Source organism: Tamandua tetradactyla, chromosome 2 (assembly GCF_023851605.1).
Source record: "Tamandua tetradactyla isolate mTamTet1 chromosome 2, mTamTet1.pri, whole genome shotgun sequence".
NCBI lineage: Eukaryota > Metazoa > Chordata > Mammalia > Pilosa > Myrmecophagidae > Tamandua > Tamandua tetradactyla.
Genome location: NC_135328.1, coordinates 87,700,482 through 87,714,957, shown reverse-complemented (window position 1 = coordinate 87,714,957; position 14,476 = coordinate 87,700,482). Strand labels below are relative to the sequence as shown.

The window sequence follows — 14,476 nt, the reverse complement described above, 5'->3', positions numbered from 1 at the left end:
GGAAATAATCATGAAATTAATGTTAACCATGAGCACTCTATTCAAAACCCTTCTAATATTTTATATTTAACAAAAACTGAATAGAAAGTCTGACTGTAGAGAGAAAACAGCCTAATGTGAAAACTGGCTTATGGAACATATTTTGAGCTCCCCAGATGGCAGCAAGGGTTCTGTCATCTACCTTGTCTACCCTCAAAGCTCTGGGGACATCTTCTACGCCATGGTAAATATGTTACAATTAGGTCACATGTAGTCATCAGATAACTTAATCCACTTACCAGGAAGTTCTGGAGCTTGGCATTTCTCTTACAGATGCTCATATAAGCAGCATGGCAGAACATAGCCAACCATATCATTCAATACTTTCAAAAACTGTTGCCATTCCAACAAAAACAGCCACCATTCATGGAAATAATCATAAAACAATGTTAACTATGAGTATTGTATTCAAAACTCTCCAATACCTGGTAATTAAAACCTGGAATCATTTAATCTATATATAGTTCACTTTCATTATCTTCACTCATATGACTGACATATAACATAAAGCTCAGAATTATAAACTATCACTACAGGACCTAATGGTTAATAGGCATAACAAGTCATATAACTTTGCAAATTGTAATTACTAATTCGATTTTTTTCATTAACTTAATTTTTATGTAGCATATATCTAACCTACAGCATGTGATACATTTTTGAGGACCAGAGGATTATTATGTAAGAATATTCATACAGAGACAGGTAAAAGAAAATACTGTGGGTAGAGGGTGGAGAATCTCAGAAAAGAGAATGTGGAGGAAGAGAAATGGAGGAAGAAATAAAAGAAAAAGCAAGAAGTATCTAATTGTACAACCACAGCCACAAGTTGATGGAAAGTGAAAGAACCAAGATGGCCAAAGCCATCTATGGTGGCTACAAATGTTTTCCAGCTCTAGACCAGGCATTGATTACCAAACGACCTAAGAATTCTCCCAAAGTGAAGGAAGCATAGTAGCCAGAATAAAGGGGGGAGTGCCAAGGAAGGGAACAGAGACTATTTCAAGTGGTAGAGGTATGGAAATGTCTCTCTGAGCTTGAGGACTAGTCCCAGGTAAGAGGAGCCACAACTTGCTGACTATGTTTCCATTGTATCCCTGGTGAGAATAGAATTATACTTGTAAGGACTTCTGGTTACTGGAGTCTGTTATCCATAGCAGGGATCATCTACATTATGTCTCAGTGGACAATTCAGAAAGGAAAATCTGTGTTAAGCACTGTTGGTATCAGTAATAGGTTTCAAAGGTTTAGTTGCCAAGGCAATTTCTAAAACTGTATACTTTGTATCCATTTGCTATTCAATGTTTCCCATTAACAGTCTTATTCATATTGTGATACATCAGGTATATTTAGTAAACATGGACAAAGAAAACATGCCAACTTATATTAACTCATGAAACTTTGAGAAATTTATGTAAATAAGACCTCATATAACACTAAGTCAAAGGGAGTAGAACCCTATTATTTCACTGATGTTAGGATAAAAATAATGCAAATTTTTGGAGTTTTATAGTCACTGAAACCTTATAATATCATATGGACAGAAGATACAGGAAGTATCCCTCAATTTAGCTAAAATTACTGTAATAAAAGTTCTCAAAAGTTGAAATGACAATATTTTAACATTATATTCAATCAATATCTCTAATGTGAATTAAGGATGTTTTTCCCCATGCATTTCCTGGGATCAAAATGCAAATCTAAACTACAGAGCCCAGATTTTTTTATTTGCTTTTTTTATAGGGTGTGAAGTTTTTTGTTTTTTTAAAAATTTATTTATTAATTAAAAAATAAACAAAATAAAACAACATACATAATCAGTAATTCACAATATCATCACTTAGTTGCATATTCATCATTTCTTAGAACATCTGCATTAATTCAGAAAAAGAAATAAAAAGACAATAGCAAAAGAAACAAAAAGAAAACAGGAAAGTAAAAAAAAAAAAAGATTTTACCTACCATACACCTTACACCTTGCTTTTATTGATCACTAGCATTTCAAACTAAATTTATTTTAGCATTTGTTCCCCCTATTATTTATTTTTATTCCATATGTTCTACTCCTTTGTTGACAAAGTAGATAAAAGGAGCATCGGACACAAGGTTTTCACAATCACACAGTCACATTGTGACAGCTGTATCATTAGTCAATCATCCTCAAGAAACATGGCTACTGGAACACAGCTCTACATTTTCAGGCAGTTCCCTCCAGCCTCTCCATTACATCTTGAATAACAAGATGATATCTACTTGATGCATAAGAATAACCTCCAGGATAACCTCTCAACTCTGTTTGGAATCTCTCAGCCACTGACACTCTGTCTCATTTCCCTCTTCCCCCTTTTGGTCAAGAAGGTTTTCTCAATCCCTTGATGCTAAGTCTCAGCTCATTCTAGGGTTTTTCTCAATCCCTTCATGCTGAGTCTGCTTTCATTCCAAGATCTCTGTCCCATGTTGCCAGGAAGATCCACACCCCTGGGAGTCATGTCCCACTTAGAGAGGGGTAGGGTGGTGAGACTGCTCGCTGTGTTGGCTGGAGAGAACGGCCACATCTGAGCAACAAAAGAGGCTCTCTTGGGGGTGACTCTTAGGCCTAAATTTTAAGTAGACTTGACCTGTCCTTTGCAGGATTAAGTTTCATATGAACAAACCGCAAGAATGGGGGCTCTGCCTATAGCTTTGGTTGTCCACACTGCTTGTGAGAATGTCAAGAATTCAACTTGGGGGGCGGGCCGCGGTGGCTCAGCGGGCAAGAGTGCTTGCCTGCCATGCCGGAGGACCCCGGTTCGATTCCCGGCCCCAGCCCATGTAAAAAAAAAACAAACAAACAAACAAAATATAATAAAATAAGAAAATGTTTAAAGATGTTTCCCTTTCTTCCTCCCTTCCTTCCTTCTATCCTTCCTTCCTTCTCTGTCTTTCTTTAAAAAAAAAAAAAAAAAAAAAAAAAAAGAATTCAACTTGGGGAAGTTGAATTTCTCCCCCATGACATTTTTTTTATTGCTGATACACATATTTGGTTCATCAAAAATTAAATAAAGCAGTATATTTCTACCTGAACTGGCATATTTGCCAACTGTATGTTTAGTGTGTATCCCCCCCCCCCTCCTATAATATGGATGAACAGTATTCTGATGGATGGGATTTTAGATTGAGTTTTTAGTTTGAAAAATTTTAATGCTTTCCTGCTAATTTAACAGAATTGCTGAGGGCTATGAAGAAATATTGATGGGATTTTAAAATGCTTACATATCTGCATTAATGACAGCTTATTACAAAGGACAACTGGAAAAGCAGTGTACTATTGAGTTAAACATAGGCCATAACCCCTCCACTCCAAATGTATTATCACTGAATTTATTAAGCATATGGATTTAACTCTAAGCACTACCTCAGACACACTGTACAATGTTGTGAATAATGCAAAGCAGATTGTTTAATTGGTGAAAACATGTCTTGATATAAAATTACTTTTAGAGTTACTCAATTTGACATTGCCAGTTTTTCTCTTCTTTATAGCCCATTAATACTTTTAAGGAATTGACTGAATTGAATTGAAAAAGGAGAAATGTGAGCCTTTAGGATATTATTCTTTGTCAATTGTACATTGTTTGTCAGGAACATTTAGTATTCACTAGATCTGACCCAATATTTGTTTCTATTTACATGCACAATTATTCCCTGTCCCCAAATGTACTTAGCTTTATTTGGTTTCTTATTAGAAAGTAATGTGCACACCGCATCATTCAGACAACATAGGGAGGTACATATAAAAACAACAGAACCACCCCACTAGCTAGAGAAACCTGCTGCAAATATTTTAAGGTGCCTACATTAGGGTAAAGATTATGGTCTTGGGAACTATAGGACTGGGTTCAAATCCTCATCTACTGCTTACTAGCTAGATATCTTGGTAGCTGAAGTGACAGCCAGTTTTTGCCTCAGTTTCCACATCTGTAAATGGAAATAATTATATTATCTATCTCATTGAGCTATCAGAATCCAGTGAGTTAACATGTATAAATTACTTAGAAGAGTTCCTGACAGAGTGCCATGCTGATGACATGTCTATTATCTTATGTACACCTACATTTTGACCAAAAATTTGATATAGCATATTACTTAAATGCAACATATTGATTTTTTAAAAACCTTTGCTTTCTCCCTCATTGTACAGGCATGTGTGTGTATGTGTGTTTGTGTGTGATCTTCTTTAAAGGCTGAATAGCAATTTGCAATAAATATTTGCATGTATGTTTGCACAGCTGTTCAAATGATTTCTTTAAGGTAAATTCCTATAAATAGACATGCTGAATTGAAACATAAGTATTTTTGAAAGATGTTTTGAAACACATATCCTCCTCTGATACTTGTAGGGATCTGACTATTTCCCTGTACTTTTGCCCAGCACTAAGTATTGCCAATAACTCATTTTTTTCTATTCTAATAAAGGAAATCTGAGTTGCTTCAATGTACATTTCTCTAATTGTTTCTTAGATTAAGCATTGTTGATCATGTTTATTATTTACTTTGTTTTGTTGATCTTTTATCCATCTTATTTAGATTGGCTTATCCTTTTTCTGATTTCTATGAGATCATTTTATACAAAACATTATATTTAAATATCTGTTAGAATGATAAAACAGGTAACTACTTTCACAATGATTAAACTACTTTAGAATGATTAAACAGGTAACTACTTTTAAAGTTTAGTGTAGAACAACAAGTCTTTCAATGGTCTAACCAGTTATTTGGAAAGCTGGAAAGGTTTAATGATTTTAAAGCTCCAAAAGTGATTTCTATGCATTCTTATCCAACAAAGACTATAATATGCTCAAGTTAAGTAGTTCTCATGCATGAGAGACTCTTTTCCTTTGGAATCCAGTTACTTAGTTTAGTGTCTCTGGTTTCCATTCCATTTCCCTATACCTAGATTTACTTCTTGGTAAAATTCCTTTCTTTTGATATTTTTTACTTCCATTCATTTTCTCATTGTCTTTTAAACCTGGCGTTGCTCTTGGATATTCTATATTTCATTGTGTGGATCCAATATATCAGTCCTATCCTCTCCACTGGTTGAGACCCAGAATTCTTAGTTTTAGTTTGCTTGGTAAGATAGTTAAATAGCTATAGCAGCTATTGTCAACACAGTTAGGGCAAAAAATACCAACGCTGGGTAAGACCATTGATCTGGATGTAATACTTTCTTGATTTTCCTTGGAGTTGAATAAGAGATCTCCTATTCAGTAAACATAGCTTGAGTCTACCTAACCAGAGAGAATTTTCCCTAATTTGGTTTGTGCAAATGTGTGTGATAATAAGCATTACCCACTGTGCTGGTATGAATCTGTGGTGGACCCCAGAAAAGCCATGCCCTTTGATTCTCATTCAGTATTCCTGGGTGGGAGCATTTTGATTGTTTCTATGAAGAGGTGACCCACCCAATTGTGGGTGGTGACTTTTGATTAGATGATTTCCATGGAGGTGTGTCTCCACCCACTGAAGATGGAGTTGCTTGCTGGAATCCTTTACAAGAGGAAACATTTTGGAGAGAGTCCCTTTTGGTAGAGTCACATAAAAGTCAGCAGATGCCGCCATGTTTGCTATGTGCCCTTCCAGCAGACAGAGAAACAGTGGACGTTGTTGGCCTTCTTGAACCAAGGTATCTTTCCCCGGATGTCTTAAATTGGACATGTCTATAGACTTGTTTTAATGGGGACATTTTCTCAGCCTTAGAACTGTAAACTAGCAACTTACTAGATTCCCTTTGTTAAAAGCCATTCCGTTTCTGGTATATTGCATTCCAGCAGCTAGCATACCAGAACACCCACCCAGTAAAAGAAGGCATCAAGAAATACACTCACATATAACCATATGTCACAGTTGACTCCCATACCATAATAAACCTCAGCCAGATTACTACACATGTAGTTACACTGCTGGAATAAAATACAGTGTAAAAATTTATGATACTTTAATGAAGTTAACATTCTGGAAAAAAACAAATTCATGTTCTTTTATTATAATTTACACTTCACTAATAGATTTTAAGAAGTACTGCTTTTATGTTTCTACTTAAATATAAACTTTCATATTATTAAAATTGCCAAGTAACTGGGCTAAGTAACAGTGGGAAACAGGAAACAAAAATAATTCAGTTTTATATTTCTTCTTTTAAGTAAAATTTCCAGGGTGATAAATAAGACAAAATGCTAACAAACTAATTCAATTTTTTTTCCTATGGAATTATTGTTTAATAAGAGCACAGTTGGAAGGTTAAATCTTCAAAAGTGATTAGGTTGTTTTATTGAAACACAAACCCATCATCGGTTTTTTCTTATCAATTTTATGGAGTCCACATATACTTCCCTAATCTACTAGACTTAAAAATAAAAGATCCTAATGATCTTTTAGGAATTTAAGAGTGGTGGGTTAGTTTGTAAGCTGTTCGAATGTGATATACCAGAACTGGAGCAGTTTTAAAAACGGCAACTTAATAAGTTACAAGTATACAGATCTAAACCCATGGAAATGTCCAAATTAAGGCACCAACAAGAGGTTACTTTCACTCAAGAAAGGGTGATAGACCTGGAACACCTCTGTCAGCTGGGAAGTTACGTGGCAGGCATCTGCTGGTCCCTTCCTCCTGGACTCTTTTGCTTTCAGCCTCTGTTCCTGTGGGGGTTCCTTACTTTACTTCTCCAGGGCTGGCTTTCATCTCTTGGCTTCCCTTGGCTCTCTTCACCTTCTGGTTTGCTTAACATCTCGTGACAACGTCTGCTGAGCTCTAAGCATCTCCAAACATCCATGTCTCTCCTCTCCACGTGTTTCTTTCTGTGTCAGCTCTGCTGTGATGTTTCTGTAGGCTCTGAAGATACTGTTGTTTCTGTCATTTCTGGTTCTTTCCAAAATATTTCTTCTTTTAAAGGATTCCAGGAAATTAATCAAGACCCACCTGGAATGGGCGGAATCACATCTTCATCTAATCAAAAAGATCAATTGGGTGTGTCACATCTCTGTGGAGATAATCTAACCAAAAGTGTCCAACCTACAGTACTGAATCAGGATCAAAAGAAACAGCTGCTCCCGCAAGATTGGACTAGGCTTAAAAACATGGCTTTTCTGGGGTACATAATATTTTCAAGCCAGCACAAGTGGTATCCAAGAGAAGGGAGAAAAATGGAGTCAATAATCTATAGCCTTACTGATAAAACTATAATATATATTATGGAGGGGGGAAGAATCTAAAGAGAATGGCTCACCACCAAATTCAGTAAATTTCTATCAAGTGTATTTACAAGTGAAAGTAGAAATTGATAAATGCAGTGTTTTTTCATCTTTTAGTTTGAAATTGAGCAGGTAAGCCTCTCTGGAAAACTGGACATTTAAGTTGGAAAAAAAGAAACAAAACAAAAAAAACAAGGCATTTGCATTATTCACTTTGAGGTAAAATATGCAAACCATGGTATTCAAATAAGACATCTGTCCACAATTTAGCGAGCTACCACAGTTACTGGAGGTCTCCCCTGTCAAACACTGGCTTTGACTATGCTGTATATTCTACTCTGGGGTTATTATGGGACCTTCTGCACAAAATTATGTTCTTCATAATGGCTGCATGAATTTGAGTTTGAGATCACAACACTCTCCAACAGCCATATGCTTTGCATATTGGTGACTAGAAATAATATGATAGTGAAGCTCCCTGAGAGATATTCAAAAAATAGCCCCAACATTATCATTGGCAATCAATTTGGGGCCTTGAATGTGAGTCCTCATGGCAAGGTGAAATAGAAAGGTGGTGGGTACCACAATTGAGATAACTGAACTAATAAAGTGAAGTAAAAAGCCCAATGATGCCAGATGGAAAATAAAATCACTTTCTCAAAGATGATCCTGATTTAATTTTTTTTAAATTTTTTTTCGTAAACTGAAGTGATTTGATGACACTCAAAATATGGAAAGATTTTTAATATCTTGCTAATATTCTAATTTTCTTATAACAGAAAGTAAAAAATAAGACACATGTTATTAATTTTGTAATTACTTGAAAATTGTCACATTCTTTTTGTGATTTTTCTTCTCCTCCTTTTCCCTTCTTTTTGCTCTCTCCCTCTCTATCTCTTTTTCTCTCTTCTTTTTCTTCCTTTACTTTATGTCTTTCTCTTTCTTACTTTCTTTCCAATGGCAAATTAAGATGAACATATTGAATAACAGGCATTATTATAGAAATTATTAAAAATATTTAATATATTTTAAGCATGTTTCTTGCCTCATTTGCAAGATCACACAAATATGTGATCAATCAGAAATTTCCTGGGTCATCAACAGAAGAGGTGACTATATAGCACCCATGAAATAATTTCCAATTAAGTTTTGATTGCTATATAAACCATTTTTTTAGGAAAAACAAAAAGGTTGATATACACAGTACTTGGCTGGTAGTATGGTTTACTAAAGAGTAAAAACGAATAGGTGTGTTAATTTTGTAAGCTTCCAGAATACAAAATATCAGAACTAGAATGGCTTTTAAAAAGGGGAATTTAATAATTTAGAAGTTTACAGTTCTAGGCCTATGGAAATGCCCAAACTAAGGCATCCAGGGAAAGATACCTTAATTCAAGAAAGGCTGATGCGTTCTCTGGAACACCTCTGTCAGCTGGGAAGGCATGCTGGTCCCTTGCTCTTGGACTCTGCTGCTTTCAGCTTCTGTTTCTGTAGGGGTTCCTCACTTTGCTTCTCCATGGCTGGCTTTCATCTCTTGCCTTCCTTTGGCTCTCTCCAGGTTCTGGTTGGCTCAACATCTCATGGCAACATCTCCTGGGCTCGAAGTATCGCCAAACATCCATGTCTCTGTTCTCCAAATGTAGGCATCTATGTCAGCTTTGCTCTGAAGTTTCTGTCGGCTCTGAGGTTTCTGTCATTTCTCCAAAATATTTACTGTTTTAAAGGATTCCAGTAAACTAGTCAAGCCCACCTGGAGTGGGTGGAGTCACATTTTCATTTAATCAAAGGTCACATTCACAACTGGGTATGTCACATCTCCATGGAGATCATCTAATCAAGTTTCCAACCTAAGGTGCTGATTAGGGATTAAAAGAAAGGGCCACCCCACAAAATGGATCAAGATTAAAACATGACTTTCCGGGTGTGCATAATACTTTCAAACTGGCACAATGTGTTTTCTTAAATTAAAGAATATTCTATAAATAGTTTTGAATTTAGTCAAGAGCCATAATGAATCACATTCAGCACAGATGTTTTCCAAAGTCTTCAAAAAGACTGATGCATAAATGTCTTATGTATCACAGGGGAAAAAAAAGTAGAAGTGCTTTAAGCTCAAACATGTTGGACAATGATGGTTTAGGCTATTGCAATAGAAGCATCATGGGAGCTCTCGAAGCCTTTACTAAGCAATGTGCATCATGACTCTCTACCAAGGGGGTGTGGCTGTATTGAAAACATTGCCCAGATCAGTTTACGAACTACTTAGCCATTTTACCACGGGGACACAACATCCCATAGAACTTGTATTCTATGGCACAGATTGTGAGAAATTATTTTCTAGACTATTAACTATAATTCCAATTTCTTTTTTCATAAAAAAGTTGCTTTTAAATATTGAGGTTTAGAACTCAGTATCAGAAGATCATAATAATGTTATTTTACCATCAACTCCCATGTATTGAGAAACAAGTTATACAGGAAAAGCTTCAGCTTTGTTTCTATGCTCATGGTACATTTTCAAGTATTGCTTATCTTCTTTATTACATACTCTCTAGTTTCTAATTTCGACTTTTAAATTGAGAGCAATTAAAGTTGCTTGTCTAGAGATTCGTTCATCATATCAGTTCAGCACGTGTTTGTTTAGTGTTATTGGATATACTTCAGCTTTTACTTTTATGCCCATCCTAAGAACCTTTCAACAACCTAGCTTCATCATTGAGCTTTGGTGGAAACAACAAGGTCTTTGGATCTGTGTTTCATCACTTAATATTTATGTAATATTAAACAAGCTTTTCCTTGGCTCTGAATGTTCTCATCTGTATAATAAGGATGTTACTACAGATGTCAGAGGATCACTGTGAAGATTAAATGAGATAAGACATGTGAAAGGCAGAAAGTACCTTGAGTAATGTTCGAGATTAAATATATATATATATATTTGCTTTTTCAACAAATTCTCAAAACCTGGCTCTGTCTTGGACCTTGTTGCTTACAAGTTCTCCTCTTTTAAGATCAGAATCTCTCCACTTTTCCTTTGGTAGCCTCTGGCTACCCAGTTATCTTTCTCATGCCCATGAATCCTCATCTTAAATGTCATAGCAATCTATGCATGTCCAAGTCTAATCAGTCCACTTTGATTTTACTTGTTTCTTTGTCCTGGCTGAATTCCTATGGTCAATCCTTAAATAATGTTATTTTCTAGTTTTCTGAATATTTCTGCCTGACTTGATTGCAATATCCCCAAACATGAGTAGAACACTCCTTTGCCTTTAGCCAGTTCTCCTGGCTATCACAGATAGGTCCAGGCATTTCTATCTTGGGATAGGTTCCTACATATTTCCATTATTTCTCTCTCACTCTCAAATGTGTGTTATATTCAAAGTTGTACATTAGAAATTAACCAAAGAAGACCATCTGTGTTCCTAAGGCAATGGTAATTTAAAATGCTACCTGGCTTTGCTAAATCTGATACTTGATTTGCCCTATCTTCTTCATAGTAAAGAATATATTTTGACTTAAAAAATGTCTTTAACAACTCATTTCTTTCAAAAGCTGGAATTAATTAATTACCTTCAGCGACAACTGGAATACTGGAATATGGGTAAAGTCTGTCATTTAAGCCCCTCTGCCATTCTTCATCACTTTGTAGATTTGGTTTGTCCTATCACAGAGACAGTATTTTTCGTAAGCTCTTTACATGAAATCACAGGTGACACCATCAGGTGCAACCATAGCATGGTGACTCACATCAAAGGGTAAAGGTTCCTCTGTTGTGGCTCTGGGAAGGACATGTAAAATTACTTCATATTCTTTCTGCAAAAGTTTTTATATAGATTAGAAGTGGATTTTTTTTTTTCTTTTCTTTTCTAATTCCTGCTTCCAAGCTATTTGGTAAACAATTTAGGAAGAGAGAACAAAAAGTCAAGTACTAGATTTTCCATACTTTGACAGTTTCCAATCACTATCTAACCTTACTTTTCCTGTTCTGTTAGCATCTTCATTTCCTCTCCCCAGTATTAACTCTCTGCTTTGTAAAACCCAGAGACTTGTGACTGATCACTGCTTGAGCCTGTTCTCTCCATGGGTGCCCACTCTACAAAAGCTGCTCACCAATAAGAACAAGTTACATAGTTTTCTCAGATCTCTAATCCACTCTCCAGTACTTTCAGTAGCTCTCTGCTCCATTCACACCCTCTCTGCGGAGTGAGAACGTGTTCTCTCTCCTACTTCTGTCTTGGCTTCCTACAGTTCCAGCTTATTTCGGTTGTGATATCAAGATCAAAAAAGCTGAAAGACCATGGAGATAATGCTCCAGATAGGCAAGGAAATCTCTAAATGTCTTTTCTTTTTCAGTAAAAAAATTTCCAATTACCCATTTACTTTACCCCTTGTGCCGGTATGAAAGGATTTACGTACCCTAGAAAAGCCATGCTTCACAATGTTAATCAATCTTGTGGGAGCAACCATTTTGTCTAATTCCTATTCAGTACTATAGATTGGAAATTTGATTAGGTTATCTCCACGGAGATGTGACTCAGCCAATTTGTGGGTATTAACCTTTGATTAGAGGGGGGTATGACCAAACCCATTCCAGGTGGGTCTTGATTACTTCATGGGAGTCCTTTAAAAGAGGAAGCATTTTGGAGAAAGCTTGAGAATGACGAGAGCAGCAGAGACATGAGAACAACAGAGTCCACCAGACAGCAACTTTGGAGATAAAGGAGAATGCCTTTGGGGCAGCTTCATGAAGCAAAAAGCTTGGAGAGGAGGCTGGAAGACATTGCCATGTTTGTTATGTGCCTTTCCAGTTGAGAGGGAAATCCTGAATTTCATTGGCCTTTCTTGAGTGAAGGTAACCTCTTGTTGGTGCCTCAATTTGGACATTTTTTGTAGATTTGCATTAATTGTGACATTTTCTCAGCCTTAGAACTGTAGACTACTAGCTTATTAAATTCCCCTTTTTAAAAGCCATTCCAGGGTGGACAACAGTGGCTCAGTGGCAGAGCTCTCACTTGCCATGCTGGAGACTTGGGTTTACTTCCTGGTGCCTGCCCATGTAAAAAAAAAAAGCCATTCCATTTTTGGTATGTTGTATTCTGGCAGCTATCAAACTAGAACACCCCTCTTTTAAAGCTTCACAATTGTTATAAGTCCATTTGTACAGTAGGACTGAAGATTGAATTTAACTAATTCAAAAAATCTAGTTTTTTTTTTCTAATCTGCTCAGGATTCCTGTGCAGTTGGAGAAGGTAGGATAGGAGCCCAGGCTCTGAACTACAACTTGGTTCAGGCCTCGCTTTGCCATTTACTAGTTATGTGAGGTTCTTAACGTCCTTGGGCCTCTATCTCTTCATTTACAGAAAGAAGATAATAATAGTACTTGTTTAGGAAAGTTATGAAAATTAAATAAAATAACAATATAAAAGGGTTAGAAGCATGCACAGAGTAACAAGTACTCAGTGCGCACTAACCTTGATCATTCTATTGGTTTCATAATGAGCCAACCCCCACCCCTCTTTTTTTTTTCCTCTGAGACAAATGCAAGATGCAGAACAATGTGTATAGAATGCAACAGCTGCAGCTAAAAGAGTGGTCCCTAACATACATGCACTTATCTATGTATTGACTATCTCTAAAAGATGTGTAAGAACATAAAAAAAAAAACAAAAAAAAAAACAGTTTACTTCAAAAGGTAGAATTAAAGGAATAAAGAATAATGGTGAGAGGAAAACATACTTCACCCTCTATCCCCTCCTTTCTTGATGGAATTTGCTCCTCAAGGTGTACTGTGTACAGGATTACTATAAATTTCTTTAAAGAAAAAAAGTAACAATATAGTAGGTGTAGAACAAAACAAACTATAAAGTAATTTCTCCTAAAAGTTTTTCTTGCAAGTTTCATCAACCTATAGAGCTAAACCTATCTTTCCCTAAAAATGTGCTTCACCTGTCATGCCTGGACCCGAACACGCTGTTCTGGATTTGATATAAGTCCTCCTATTGAAACATTTGTTGGAAATAGTCTTTTCCTATTTGGTGCTTCAAGTTCATGCTTTTTGGTTGCACAAATGAGAAGCACCTTAAGGAGATGGAAAGGTGACAGTTTGATTTTTCATGGTTAAGTTTGAAAATATGGTGGGCCATAAAGGAAATAATTGCAACAGGGAAGTAGAGATAGAGATGAAAAGTTGGGACAGGTATTTACATTTACATCCAGATGAGAATTGAAGCTGGGAAGGCTGTTAAAATTGCTGAGAGAGGACAGGACAAAAACTGGATGAGGATGAAGAGGAAAGTTCAGTGAGAAAGACAAAGACAGAGAGGTAAAAAGGAAGAAAGAAAGCCAATTACAGAAGCAGGAGTTGGTCAATTGTCAATTTGCAGGACAAGAACGATGATGTGTTTGCGTGTGCATGAGTGTGTGTGTGTAATCCATGAAATTATTCCATGAAAGTGTTAGCTCTGTTTGCTTCTGGGATGTGGTTCACTGAATCAGTGATTCCCAAATGCCATTCTCAGATACCATGCAGAGAACTTGTTAACTATATAAATTACCGTATCCTTCCCAGCTGTGTAGCCTTGGAAACCTGCACTAAAAGAATAATGATAATAAATACATTCCCAAAGTATTGGCACTGCTATTGGATTTGGAGACTATTGGCATTATGATGTCACAGGTTTCTATTCACTAAATACAATGTTCCTTAAATAAGAACCAATAGGAAAACTGTTAGTCTTGGAAATTATGAACTAGAGTTAGAGGGAATGAAGGATCATTTGAGGACATAATATTTTCCAGCATAGTGTTTGATGATTTCCACTTGTTTCATTTATCCCACTTCAAACATGAAGCAAGTGTAGTTAAGAATGTTAAGTGACTAAAGTCATTCATGAAAGGAACGACAGAACAGCCACACAAACTCTTATTAGTCTCACTAAGTGATGGCTTTCCCACTAGACTACATTGCCTCCATGAACAAATAGAACGTAGCCTTGGGTATTCTCCTTTTCCCCTCTCAGACTATTTTCAAGTTCCAGCAGTTGGGTGCTCAGGTGGCTGCACCATTCTGTATCCTTTGGGATGTAGCTGGAGGTCTATGTTTCTCTCCCTTAGTGAAGCCCCCTTCCCCAGATGGGATGTATGTGGATCTAGGAGGCAGCAAGGTAAGGGTAAGAGACAGGCATTCATTACCATGGGCGAGCTCAGT

The 14,476-nt window shown here is 36.5% G+C and overlaps 1 long non-coding RNA gene across 1 annotated transcript in view; it reads right to left on the bottom strand.

The window, feature by feature from the left end:
• The window catches only part of LOC143673548 (uncharacterized), an 838,506-nt gene that overhangs the window by 376,558 nt on the left and 447,472 nt on the right, over positions 1–14,476 (bottom strand). The gene's annotated exons all lie outside the window — the stretch shown is intronic.